Below are 14315 nucleotides of genomic sequence, written 5' to 3'. Positions count from 1 at the left end.
ACTGTATTTAGACCATTCATGACAGGCTTTCCAACCTGTTCTTTATATATCCCCTTTGATGGAGAAATCAAAAGTTTCTTGCACAATTTGCTCCACAAACCTTACCATTAGAAAAAACACTACCTCCAAAACCCTTTGGAGGTTAGTGTGTAGCTTTTGCCTAGTGTGTAAACCAATCTTTTTTGAAGCAGTATAAATCCTAACTTTTCCTGAACTACCCAACATGAGTACAAAGAACAGACTTACCACTTCCCTCTTCACAGAGGCTTTTTATACATTTGAAGACTTAACGCGTCCTCTCCTCTTCAGTTTCCTTTCTTAATGGTAAAGAAACTTACCATCATTCCACAACAGGATAGCATTCAAGCATTTATGTTGTGTCCTAGATCAAGATTCTGCTGCTGCCTTGGCTTTGCAGAGGCAAGCAACCAGTTTCCACACTGATGATGGAAGCTTGAAGTATCTCCAAAACCTCATAGACTGAAACAACAAAGCCAGAAAGTTTACATTACACGTACTGAGTCTGATCTGCAGTCACACATTTAACCAGTCAGTTCCTGCTGCTGCTATTTTCCATATAAAGTCACAGAAACCAACCTTTCAACCAGAAGAGTTGAATACAAGGAAGACTCATCCTGCACTTAATTAAATCAACTACATGGAAAGTCATGCCGTAGAGAATATGTGCCAGAACGAAGAAAAATGTCTTTTGCATTTCAGTTAAGCTTCAGCATAGCAGGTTACAACGCTCTCACAATATATCCAATTTAGAGTGTTATTTTTGTCCATGAACTATACTGTATTTGTCATCTGTCACAGGTCATTTTGCTCAGACAGAATGATTTTAACAGGAGGAAGATGCAAAGAAAAAGAATGCTTATGAGTCATCATGTTGACAGTGAAGGACAAAAGACATGTTATTTTGTTTCTTCTTTTACCATAAGATGCTGCTCGAGACTTTGTGAGGTTTCAGATATTTCAATGCATTTAAAGATAAGGGTGGCAGCACCATGGCCACTCTTACACCATATTCTCCTCAAGCTTAATATCATATATAGCTATGCCTGACTACTGAATCTAATTCATACTTATTCATAAAAAAGATGGAGAGACTTTTTCATGCTTTAGTACAAATTTAATCTGGTAAATGCATACATTTCAAATGGTTATGTACAAACATTGGGTGCTTAATTGATTGTGAAGTATTAAAACTTAAAAGTAAGCAGTGAACCATGTATGAGGAGCCTCTAAGAACAGAACTTTGTAGCATTCGTATTTCCTGTTTTTCTTTTCTGTAGCTATGTTTTATCCTGAGATCCCTTTGAGGCAATCAATAAAAGGTTTTCACAGGTGTTTTAGTATCTTATTCCAAACTTTATAGCTTAAATTACCTTACAGTATGCTGTTACCTGCATTATTGTCATAACTTAATCTGCTTTAGTAGAAAGCAAATTATTCTTGAATACACTGCACAAAGAGCAGAAAAAAATGGTCAACTACCAGTGAGTAGCTCTCCTGCACCTATGGAGGAATTTCCTGCTCCTGTGGAGTCTCAGTCCCTGGGGCACTAGGACATGCTAGAGGCTGGCCAGCTGGAAAGCAGCTCTGGGGACATATTGGAGGCAGCCACTAAGATGATCCAGTGACTGAAGCACCTGGAGTATTATGAGGAAAAGCTAAGAGAGCTTGGACTGCCCAACCTTGGAGAAAAGAAGGCTCGAGGTGGATCTTATCAATGGATATTAACACCTGGAGGTAGGGTGTAATGATGATGATGATACCAGGCTCTTTTCAGTGGCACCCAGTGACAGGACAAGAGGCAATGGGTACAAGGAGAATACAGGAAATTCCCTCTGAACATAAGGAAACACTTCTGTACTGTGTTGACTTCTTTACTGGGTAACTGAGCAATGGCACAGCTTACCCACAGAGGTTGTGGAGTCTCCATCCTTAGGGACTCTCAAAAAAACATCTGGACACAGTCCTGGGCAGCCTGCTGTAGGTGGTCCTATTTGAGCAGGGAGGTTGGACAAGATAAATTCCAGCAGTACCTTCCAGTATCAGCCATCCCAAGTTAATGTTCTCTTACTGATGAATTCTTCCGAATACCATGGCAATTCTGTATAAAACAGCAGAAAGCTGCTAGCTCTAGAAATTGCCCTGAAATCATCAGCAGGCTGTGGATGTCAAAACTGTAGTAGAAATAATAAGAACACAAACCTAGAGACTGAAGGAAAAAAACAACAACAAAAACATTTCCAGTTAATCCCAGAAGCACGATGTTTGATTCACCTCACCAGTATCTCCTATCTTGTTCAGGAGCTGCGTGTAGGCATCATTGTCAGGAAAAAGGTAACTCCCTGGTATCAAAACTGCTGCACCAGACCCATACCTCATCTCTGAAGACAGTAATTGCCAAAAGGCACAATAGGTTCTACACAAAAAGCGTAATTTCACAGTAATATAACCATATGGGAAATGTCTTCCTTAACACACACAATTGCAAATTGACTTATGACCTAAAGCATGAAATTTTATATCCTTTATAGTTCTACCTCACTGTAAACTGTCATCCTTTTCATCAATGATGAGGATAGAATAAAGGAAGTCAATTTGGGGAGACTATCCACCTGATTTCTGGATTCAGCATACATTAGTTGTGGAAACTACGGTAAGTATATACAAATTGAGATGTTGTCTGTCTTCATTAGCTCTGCACACTCAGGGACATGATACAAGACGGAGAAAAGCCAAGTACTGGCTTGTATTGTTTCAAATTACTGAGACACTCCTTTATTTAATCTTTTTTTTTTTTTTTTTTTTTTTAACTGATAGAATTTCCATGACTGGGATCAACTCCCATGCATATTTATATATACACGTCTTATTAGTTTTTTTTGTTTGTTTGTTTTGTTTTTGCATTAAATGATTAACATACTTTAAGAACTACTTTAGTTTAGCGTATAGCTACTTCTCCCATTGTAAAGCTATTCAGATATTTATTTTGGTCATCAGAATTGACCAGCTTCAGAGGTTACATCCTACAGAACATGTTGAGGTATGGGGTAAGAGCTATCCTATATGACTCCTTTAACATCTCAGGGTAAGTCATATCTGACATCCCATTTGTCATCCTGAAATCCTGAGAATAGAAGACAAATGGCCCTCAAAGTTGAAGGGAATCCTTCAGACAGAAATCACTTAAAAAGTAATAAGTTAATAAAGCGTAGAGATGCTTATGCAAAGTAGTCATCAGGCTCATGGGCTGGGATTTTGCTCAGACCTCTTTAAATAACTTCCAAGATAAAGAAGAGAATTTAATTTTCCTGATAAAATTAGAACGATTAATCAGGAAGCACAGCAAAGGATATATTTCCCTTCTATAAGGGGAAAACCAGCTAAGTTATGATAAAGAATTTATTAGCAAGAAGAGTTCTCCTTAGACTTCATTGGGAAATGAAGGGCAAGCCAATAGTAAAATATTTTAAAGCTCATTGTGGGCTTTTGGAGCACTGGTGAAATGTGCACCATCTATCAAGATTATTAAGATGAAACTATTAACCCTCTGACAGTTTAATAACCATTCTTTATGTTATAATAACACAGGGCCCCTCTGGGATCAGAGTTCCAATTTTGGAGGCTGTGTCCATCATTTGTCAAGGAAATTGAACCTTTGTGTTGAACAAAACAGCAACAGGACCAACCTTCCCCCACCTTTTCCTCCCAAAACCATACAGCCTTACAGCTTCAGGTCCAGGTTTTTCTTTTTACAAGACTTTTCCTGTACATGGAGCCATTTGGTCTGTACACTTCTTGGGGGAATCACAAATCACTGGACTATGGAATACAACAGAAAAAGAGTATTAATGAACTCTGGTCTCACAAATCTGAACGCTTCTACAGCTCATAAGGCTTTAGACCTCTTATAGCACTGACATGTTATGGTACCAGATAAATGCCAAATCCCAAGTGACTTGTATCAGTTACCCTTTCCAGTTATGCCTTAACCAGGCACAGTGCACAAAACAACACCTTAGTGCAGCACCTGGAAGCACACCATGCACCTTCCTTTACACACTTTGCAATACAAGTCTAAAATAGAAACAAGGAGTATTAACATTCACACCGTGCATGGCTAGTGGTGCACATACCTGCATTCCTAATCTATCAAGTTTAACATTCACACACTTGTTGGCACACACATTCTGGAAGTCACAGGAAAAGACCTTTTTTTCTTTTTTAATTCTTTATTATGCAGCACCACAGCCCAGATCAGCACTAAAGACTAGAAGTGCAAGCACTGCCAGTTCTAAGGCAAGTTGAGGGTTGTTATTACCTAGAGAGAAATTTGACTTCTTCCTCTCTTCATGATTTTTCAACTGTCCACTACCAATAACCTTACTTGCATGGATTCTCTTCCACATTACATACAGGGATAACACACATAAGGTTCCTAAACAGCTTCCCATATAGTACACAGTCATGTTTATAACTCCAAATGCACACAGCCATACTACTAAGATGTATTCTTTACAGGTATATAAATGATATGTTGTAGGCAATGGCTTATCACCTAAAAAGCAGGAAAACTATCATCAAGCAGACTACTCTTTCTGAAATGAGGTCCTTAGGTTGCTTCACCCTTACTTACCAAGATACAAGAGCTTCTATCCTACTGCTTGTGCACTTCAGTTCAACACAAGCTGTAATTACAAGTCACTGCACAATGAAACAACACAAGCAGGGATGCTTTTGTTGATTAAAACTCCAGTGTGAGATTCAGGTCTTCCTAGCTCACTGTCAGGTACTTTCCTAGAGCTCCTACGTGACTGTGGACAAATTACCAGGGAAGTGCTTTGTTATGGCATGTGAGTTAAGGAAGCACCTAAATCCCTTGCAAGACTTGCACTGTACCTTGAAAAGGCTTCCTGTTAATCAATTCTGTTTTGAGCCTTTTCATTACAATATAGTGAAAAGGCAAGCACAAATGCCTCAGAATATAGAACTGTGTTCTGTGAATAGCACCCCAAAAATATTAAAACCTTTAAAAGAATACGTTCAAATGCCAGTCAAACACTTAATCATGGGAACAAAAAACCTTTTGTGCTTGCTACTAAATTAATCCATGAAGTCTTATTGTTTAATCGATGATGACAATTAAAAGTGCCACATAAAACTAAATATATGTACATACACACAATATAAATATTATATACATACATACTGACAGGTATTTTCACTTCTTACAAGCTCATCTACTAGTCTGAGTACCAACAGCTAAGCTTGGGAGACACAGAAACTTCTTAAATTCATTTTCTAGGAATGAATTACTGCACATTTGATGGCTTAGCTTCCAGTGCGTTTTGAAAGCTAACGATCAAGTTATCCTTGCTACATCACCTATACTTTTATTTCACCTAAAATTAAAGACCTACCAGAGACGACTTCTTTTTAGAAGTAGTCCTGACTGCAGAGGTATGAAATGTATAAATGTAGAGATAAGCCTGCAGTAATATTCAAGATAGCACAAGTGAAAAATCCTTCAATAATGCTGGACTTTCTTATTCTATGCTAATAACCTAACCTCAATATATATATGAATAAGGCCTAAATCTAGCAGTTCCAGAGCAAAATAGCTCTAAAAACTAGTCTGGACTTCCTTATCAGACTAAAGGGAAACAAAAAAAGCTCCAATTGGCTTGGGGTTGAGTTTTTTGTTATGGACATTTATTCACTTCTCTTCAGTGGAAACAATGCTGAAACAACAAGAACAACAAAAACAAAGAAAACCACAACTTTCTGTCAAGTCATATTGGGGCAAATTACTAAGGAATTCAGGCCCAATTCATGTACATGGCAAAAGTGCAAACAGGCCACCTAATTTACATGAATAAACCATGATATTGGTTTATTTTATTGGTAACCAAATTCTCTACATAATCATGAATAAACAACTTGCTCTTATTTGAAACAGAAGGGGAATTGGCAATAGGACAGGCTTGGTGGACCAGGCAAGAGGAACTCTGTAACAGGCTATGATATGATTTCTGAGAAGGCAACAAGGCCTGCAAACAGCATGTTATGTCACTACCACTAAACTGCAGCCCAAGAAAATGGTGTGGGTAAAGATCTGGAGAACGGGTGCATTAGCAGTTCTGCATGTATGAAACTTTTACCAAGTATTACCTTACTTCCAGAGGATGTGCACCATTCTAAACAATAAGGGTCAAGGTCCACTCTTGGTTCATCCAGTCCCCAGTGACATCAGCAGGCTTTTCAGAGGTAACTGAAATTGCACTTGCAATCAGGTGGCCTAAACAAGCCAGCTATTCTAAGATGAAAAAAAAAGCAAGAACTAAGCCCTCGAGTCACTTGTGCATTAACAAATTCCATGTTTTTGTCCTTGGCTTATAAAGCTAGAAGATCATCAAATTCTGTAAGAGTACTCACATGTAGTTTTTACAGATTATTTATAATGTTTAGCACTTAGAATTTCAACAAACTCTTCAGAAAGCTAGCATGGCTGTCTCCAGAGTAACATGCTAATACCACCTAAAACCTTGCTTTAATATAACCAAGAGGTAAGCATTTCCTCCAGAAAGTGAATAACTAGTCCTGACATAATGAGAACATTCCACAAAATCTCACGATCTCACTCCAATCTTTTATAGTTATTGCCCACCCACACTATAGTCTACGTTTTTTGGACTGTCCTTGTGAGTATCAAGGTTTGTCATGTAGCCAAGAATTCTGCTTCCCTAAGAAGTGGCAACGCACAATCACTCGGCGAGGGTTCTTTTGCAGAAATATTGTATGTAGCCACGTCAAAGTTTTTAGCTAGATCAAATTCCAAGGTGTTTGTGTATAAAAGCAAAGGGCTTTATTATCAGCATGGTTTCTTTATCCATTTCATTCTCTGCTGCCATGGCCCAGCACTTTGAAGGGACAAGCCTTTTGAAGCCCAGATTCTGCTTCCCTAAAGCACTGGGGGATTTGGATCTGAAGTTTACCTGAGTTCACAATAAAGATGGCATTCAGTTCTGAAGGCTGTGCCAGATGCCTCGCTTCCCCAAAATGTGCAAGTGCTCAGATCTGTGTTTTAGGTCAGGCCCATCTCAAGCTGCATACAGTTCTCCAGTGATGAATTGCAGTACTATGAACAACTGACCGTATCATCAGGCTAAGACTAATTAGTCAGGAAGAGCACTTCAGAACATGTCATTTTAGTTTTAAAGAAAAGAAAAAAAAGCACCTGTAGTTCTGCTCAAAGAATACACTCCAGTGTTTAGATCACAGCTTTCTTTTTTTCTTACTTTCCTAAATGTCATTTTCTGTGTCAGGTTGTACCAGGGAAAGGGTTGGTTTATCTGTGTTCATACAACACTTCATAAAGGTCTGTTCTTAAGACACTTTTCAGACCAGCTGTTCCCACACAGGTAGGTCCTCAGCTGGTATAAAGAAATTCTACTGTACCACTGAAGTCAGTGTAGCAATGAAAAAAATCAAGAATACTGTCTATACTTCTAAATGCATCTACCCTCTCTGGATATTTTTAAAATCTCTATCACCAACCCTCACCAGTAAGCTATCAGCAAAGCCTGTGCTAGCAGTCAGGAAAGGTGATAGCAAGAAATTAAAGATATCATGCAGATGGACTTAGCGTTCCTGAAAGTAGAAAATCAGCAGGGGGATAAAAGAAAATCAGTATCCTAAAACCACAGGTCCCAATAAATAGGGGTAGTTACGTTCACTGTCTGCTGGAAGCCTCTGATCAACATACCCTTCAAATTGTATCACTGCTACTTTTTTTCCCTGTAAATTTTGCTGTGTATGCTTAAACTCAGAAATTAAACAGACTTGTAAGCATGTGCCTTTGAGCAATCCAGAATTTAAACCATGTACTTTTAGCCCTGTGCCTAATTTGATGTTGTTCACATCTGCAACCTTGCTACTTTTCAAGAATTCAACTCTGACCTCCAGCTATTCCTTCTCCAGCGCAGCTCTATTTTCTGTCCTATCCTAAACTTGGCAAAATTGCCTTTGCATTAGTGACTGACAGTCCTGCCAGATGTCTTCGGGTGACCTCAGTACCCTTCATCAACTGTCAACTCTTCCCAAGTTTCTAATTTAAAACACCCCCCAACAAACCTCATCGGTGTTTTGTGTCAGCACTCTAGAAAAAAAAAAAAAGTCAAAAAAAGCATTAATTTGCATAACCTTTCTCTTCCTCACGTATCTGAGTGCCTAACAATACACTGAAAATCCTGCTTATGTCATCTTATTTCCCCACATGAGGCAAGGTCAAGCTGGGCTTTCATACTGAACTAGAACCACTTTGGAGAGAGAGAGTGACGTTTCCTCTCCTCCTTTACACCCCTGAGAATTAAGTGCAGCTCCCACAAACTCTCCCCATCTTAGCTTGGTATTTCCAGTCAGAGATCATTAGGTTCCACACAAATATAGGGATTTTCCTTTTCTATGTAGCCTTCACTCACAGAAAAATACTGCATTCCAAACCTGAGGTTATGTGGGAAGTCATCTATATCACCCAACTGGATGCCTCACCTTTCTTGAATTCAATTTGAATTTTAATATTGTGAGCTTTCGAATGCTGCTCTATTTTGAACTGAATCATTGGGTTTCAGTCAAAGGGCACCAACATAAAACATATGCCATTAAATTACACACTGAATGATGATGCTAAAGAAAATATCCCTGTGCAGTCATATGCTTTCTTACATCAGAAGTTAAACAATTTGACACAGTTACTGCCTCTTCCTTACGTCAGCCTTCTCTCCTCTTACAGTTCCTTCAAATGGCTCATGTTTTGCCACTAGAGTTAGACTAAAGAAGGACGGAAAGGTTTTTTTTAGTATTTAAAGTTTTGACAGTGCTACTTCTTTGGGGAACTTCTTTTCTTCTCAGTCACTAAGATTTCATGCTTTGCACTCTTCTCATTAAGCAACTTGCTCTCAGTTAAGTTGCTTGAGAGCTTTGACTGTGAGGAACTCAGGCATTTATTTCAGATTTCTTTCTATTCAAACTTCTTCCTATTAAATACATTTAACTTCAAGAATGCATTTAAGATGCTAGGAACTCAATGGCTCTTAAGAACATACTTAGTAGTTTGCTGAATACAAAAGGATTTGAAGGTGTATTTAATTATTCTGATGAAATTGGAGCTGGAAAGAACATACTGTTACTTTAATCTGCAGTCCTCCGAGTGCATTTGTAATTAGTTGAGTGTACATTTCCCACTAGAGTAACAGAAATCCTACTCTGCAGAACCCCCTTACTATTTGGTATCATACGTCTTTTAAACTGCCATGTTCCAAGCACCCTTGGAATAGGAATCTAGAAATGGCTTTTAGGAAAAAAAAAAAAAAAGAAAAATAAAAAGTATTTTGTGGAGTACAAAGCTTTAAGGAAAGAAATAGCATTCACTTTGTAACGACACTACAGGTAATAGTGCAAGCAATTCATTTTTGTTAGTACTTAAGTACAGGCAATGACTATAGTCAAGCTTCACAAAGTGATTTTGCATTAAAAGCATGTTCTTGGTCACATACACCTTATTGCAAATTTATGTTTTCTTCCTAAGACTAGGTTGTGCTGAAAACCTGAAATTTCCATAAAGATTAAAAAAATTATTTCCAGCCTTTTTGATAATATGGACAGAGAAAGATGGGAGCTGGCAGCAGCAAAAGAAAATTGCACATCCCAAGCAGATCAAAGGCCTACATTTTGTCCATTTTGTGGGTTATCAGCCCTTTGAATGGTGTAACCCAAAGCTGACAGCTAATTGTCACAGTATCACTCAGAGAAAACAAACAAACACCCAGAGCTTCCCTGTCTCTTTAATGAATGAATGACTAAATCACTGGTGTTAAGACAAAAAATCCACAGATGAAGCGCAGCTAGACTGACTGAGTCCGCAGTCTATGCTCCATGGACTAGGCCAGTCTTCTTAGACAGATAGTATTAAGCAGTACAATAGTCCTGTAGCGATAAAGATAAATCATGACTGGACTGAAAAGTAATCACAAACAGGGAGGAGAAAAAGAGCAAACCTTCCACAACCAGCAGCGACAAGCTGGAAAGCTTTCTGGACTGCAGCAAGGTAGTCACAAGTCCACCTGAACCACAGATTTGAGCAGAATTGACAACACCTTTTTTTTTTTTTTTCCTTCACTATCTTCACACCATAGAGAGTCCACAACACCTTTTACCTAGTATCCCTCTGTATGGTTTCCAGCCACAAACTAAAAGACACTGTCTACATTCATCCTGCCATGTGAGGAAAAAAATAGCCTATCCCTGTTTAAAAAAAACTCTGAAGTGTACTGTATAAATGTCATAAAAAGAAGAAAAGAAAAGGAAACTGAATACAAGAGGAAGAGATCTCATTATGAGTCTAAGACGATGACTGTCAAAATTATCCGGATTTTACAAAATAATGTTTTGCAGCAAACTCCATCAAAGCATTTCATTTCCTGTGGAAACTTTTAAATTGCCTAAAGGCATTCTTTGACCAGCTGTACAACATATCAACTAAATACCCTCTGAGTAAAGAGATTCCCACAACAGAGACACCTGCACAATGTGCAACAACACATTTCTTTTTCACATGTTTGTTCAAGGCAACCACACAGTTCCACTGGCTCATCATTTACATTCACAATGGACAGCTGGCATCATCTAAATGAAGGATTAAACTTATTTGTGCTACCATTAAATAAATAAAATCAAAACAGTGCACACATCGCTCAAAAAAAGAAATGCAACAACAAAAAAAGGAAAGGAATGTCTTCAAAAGTTCAGAATGTTTAATTCAGAATTAAGCATTTTGAAATGTTTAACTGCACTTTCTGCCAACCAATCGAAATATTTCATATACGATGAGCACTAAGGAAAAAAGATAAATAAATAAATCTTCGCAATCCCCCAGAATGCTGATAGATCAACTTGCCAAATCAGGGAGTTTGGATAAAGAAGTATAATTATCGCAAGTGTCTGCATCGTTAACATATTCCAACAGAAAATTTAACCATATGTTGCACTTTACTACGGCAATAGTAAGAACAAAAGAGAAAGCCTTATAGTTTAGCCTTCTGAAAACATATGCATCTGCTGAATTCTAGAGGGTAAAATCCTCCCCTCAGTCGTGTTAGCAGAAACATTTCTGCTGGTTTTAGATGAAGCCCTGCCTTGTCACTACCCAAGTCAATACCTCGTGTCCAAGCCCACCCAGTTATGATACGTCTGCCTCCACGGATGCCTGGTCTTTTAAAGTTCTGTTGGCCTATGAGGCTTCACATTAATAGGATTATTTCTATCATCCCTTGTGGCAAATTTATTGGGCAGAGAAAATCTATTTCTCCACAAAATAGCTTTGTAATACAACTGTTTCTAGCCTCTCAAAAACTGATCTCATTCTTCCTCAAACACGTTATCTCCTACTCACTGTGTTTCATTTCACCAGGCTGCGGTGGGGGCCACTGCTCAACCAGGAACACACGGTTTGATGCTGAGACCTAATCATCAGGTGCCAAAAGCCACAGCAGCCAAACAAGACAAGCAGAGTGGGTTCAATGACTGTAATCAACATCTACTGAGCCCAATCAACAGGCAAGTCTGTTGTGATAAGGCAGGTCTAAGGTCAGGCTGTTAAGTCAGCAAGGCAAGGTTGGGATCAGCCAAGTACCTGGCTGGACTCAGGCCTACCTCCAGCATATCCCAGGCAAGCAGAGCTAGGTACATGCAGCTCACAGGCCAGGAGGCCTCTTTTGATGCCTTGCCCAGCTGTCTCTTAATGCTCTGCACCCGAGCATAGCTTAATTACACTTCCTTCAGAAAACTCAAAACACAGCCACAGTCAGGAAAACCTGACCAGAACAATTGCATGCAGTTCCCTGCTTTCAGTCCCCCACGCTTTGTGCAAAGCTGAGACTTAGAGTCCTTCCAAATCCATCTCTTCCACACTGAACTACTCAGTTTCTCTGTCCTGTCCTCCTGCAAGCTTCTGGTCAACCCCATGGTCAGTGGGCAACCCAACACTCACTGCTCAGCTACACTCCAAAACAAAGTTTTCTGGGCAGACCTTTAACGTCAATGCCCCTCGAACAATTTTGTTAAGCCTGAATTTACCCTGACTGTTCAGTGTGAACTGGAGATAAAAAGATGCCTGGGAAGTCTGCTTTCACCAAAATCAAGATTTTGTAAGCCACAGGCAGGTAGGTTAAGCATATGCATGTCCTTAGTAGCACATATAAATGACAAAGTATTAGGCAAATGATAAACAGGATGTGAAAAGTCCAATTCCAATGTTATTACTTCCAGAAGTCACCTTATAGTAAGAAAGGTTGAAGCATGTGGGATCCCAGTCAGCAGCTCTGACTTACCTTGACTCATTCCTTTTCTGGTGAGCAACTGCGGTCTGACAAATTACAACTCTAAACCTTCTGGAATGATTTTGGTGTTGTAGAATAGCTCTCAACTGGGAAGCAGCAGAGATTTCTTTCGGAGGTTTCCAAGGAAAAATCTTCACTTCTGCAGTAAGTTATGTCTCCTGTTTGTAAGACATAGGCTTGCAATTAGGTGTGTTCTGATAAGAATGGCCAAATTTTGAACAATTCTCATGTTGCTAAATTCCATTAGCCCTACAACTTCCAAGATACATATCTCAGCACTTTGCACTGCAGTAAAGTGAGCTGGTTAAAAACTGCTCCCCCCCACCCCCCTTTTTTTTTTTTTTCTTTCCAGAATGAAAAATTTTGGTCAAGGAACAAATACTGATATAAAAGGTTGCAGTGCCTTTTTGATAAGTATAAAAAGGTACAGGAGAACAGCAGCTATACCCTATTCCCTCACAAGGTCAGACAGTGCAAATTAAAAGTACTACCATATCTGAGTTACTGGAGTTTGTGTAGAATATGAGTTTAATGAAATTTCAAGTATTTCTCTTAACTTTTTTTCCAAAGAAATGGACTCAATCTCCTTAATGCAGCGGTGGATGCAGCAATGGGGAACTTACTCAGTGGATTTATTCCTTTGATGTTGCTTTGCTTTTGGTCAGTCACCCTGAATTCTGTCTCCATTCAGCACTATAGATCATACCTATTTCAAAAACCAATTGCAATACATGACCTCCCCCCAAAATATTTGAGGTATTCAGACTTTTAACGTTCTTGCTGTATGACAAGTAGCCCAAATCATGGAATGACTTAACTAGATGCCTGAGCAAGACAAAGCATGCTTAAATAGGTGGGCTGACAGTGTACACTCACTGTGAACTCAGGACATAGTCAAACTTGTTCTTGTCCAAGTGCTTCCAATGCTTTCATTTTTCTTACTTTTTTTTTTTTTTTTTTTTTACTATAATGCTTTAAAAGCAAAAGTGGATCAAAAAAGAAAGTAAAACTACAATTTTATTCAAAAGAATATTTGTGAACATTTCTCACTCTGTTCTTGCTTTTCTCGTTACTATTTGATAGCTCTTCACAAGACCACTATGGTCTAAGCTTGGCTCGAATCTAGAACTTGGAGCTTAACTGTTTTGTTCACCAGTACTGATCCCCTGAGCATCATATTTTCTCTCACCTAATGCACGTCAACGACAGTGGGGGAAACAGGACTGAGTCTAGAATTTGAGAATAGCTGTTGAAGGCAAGTTTTATGATGTGATACTCTCAGGAAAGTAAAGAAAACTTCACAGTTTTTGGAACTTTTGACAAGATTTTTTTTTAAGCACTTACTGAATTAATGAAAAGTACATACTGGAAATATTTAACATCGTAATGATAGCTACACTTCTTTCCTCTGAATTTTTAATAGAGTATGGACTCCAGATCTGTTTTGTGTCTTGAAGAAAGACCTTTTCCCCAGTATTTTTCAGTGTACTGAGATCAGTGGAAATCTTTGTGACTACTTTCTTTCACTTGTTATGTCTGCAATTGTCAGTGGGTAAACAGACCTGTGACTGACGTAACTGGCAATTCTCGGTCAGTTAATGCAGATGCTATTTCTTGATATTGTGAAGAACTGCTGATTGTTATCATCTTTCCCTTTGTTATTAACAAAAGTTTTAAACTGTTTCAAACTTCTGGACTACTGAATCTATTTTAAAAACCGCTTATTTAATCCTGAAAACATCAGGGAACGCTACCAGTGATAAAGTCCTGCTGTTAAAATAAATATTGTATTCCAGTTTCCAATCTGTATTTATTTTTAATGCAAACTGCTAAGGACTTGTTCAACAGTGGGAGTCTATTTATCTGCACAATACATATTCTTGTTTACAAATTATCACTCGTTAA

General features: G+C 38.6%; 1 long non-coding RNA gene across 2 annotated transcripts in view; it reads right to left on the bottom strand.

Moving 5' to 3' along the window:
* Positions 1-14315, bottom strand: part of LOC106016517 (uncharacterized) — a 34168-nt gene that overhangs the window by 9291 nt on the left and 10562 nt on the right. Inside the window, exons 4-5 of one of the 2 annotated variants that reach the window (XR_005261500.2) lie at positions 12402-12568; positions 6187-6331 (exon numbers count right to left, since the gene is read on the bottom strand). This is a non-coding gene — a long non-coding RNA (uncharacterized lncRNA). The remainder of the gene's footprint in view (positions 1-6186; positions 6332-12401; positions 12569-14315) is intronic. The other variant, XR_011803887.1, reaches the window with a different exon arrangement.

This window comes from Anas platyrhynchos, chromosome 1 (assembly GCF_047663525.1).
Source record: "Anas platyrhynchos isolate ZD024472 breed Pekin duck chromosome 1, IASCAAS_PekinDuck_T2T, whole genome shotgun sequence".
Lineage (NCBI taxonomy): Eukaryota > Metazoa > Chordata > Aves > Anseriformes > Anatidae > Anas > Anas platyrhynchos.
The sequence above is the reverse complement of the archived record's forward strand: the minus strand, read 5'-3'. Positions and strand labels throughout refer to the sequence as shown.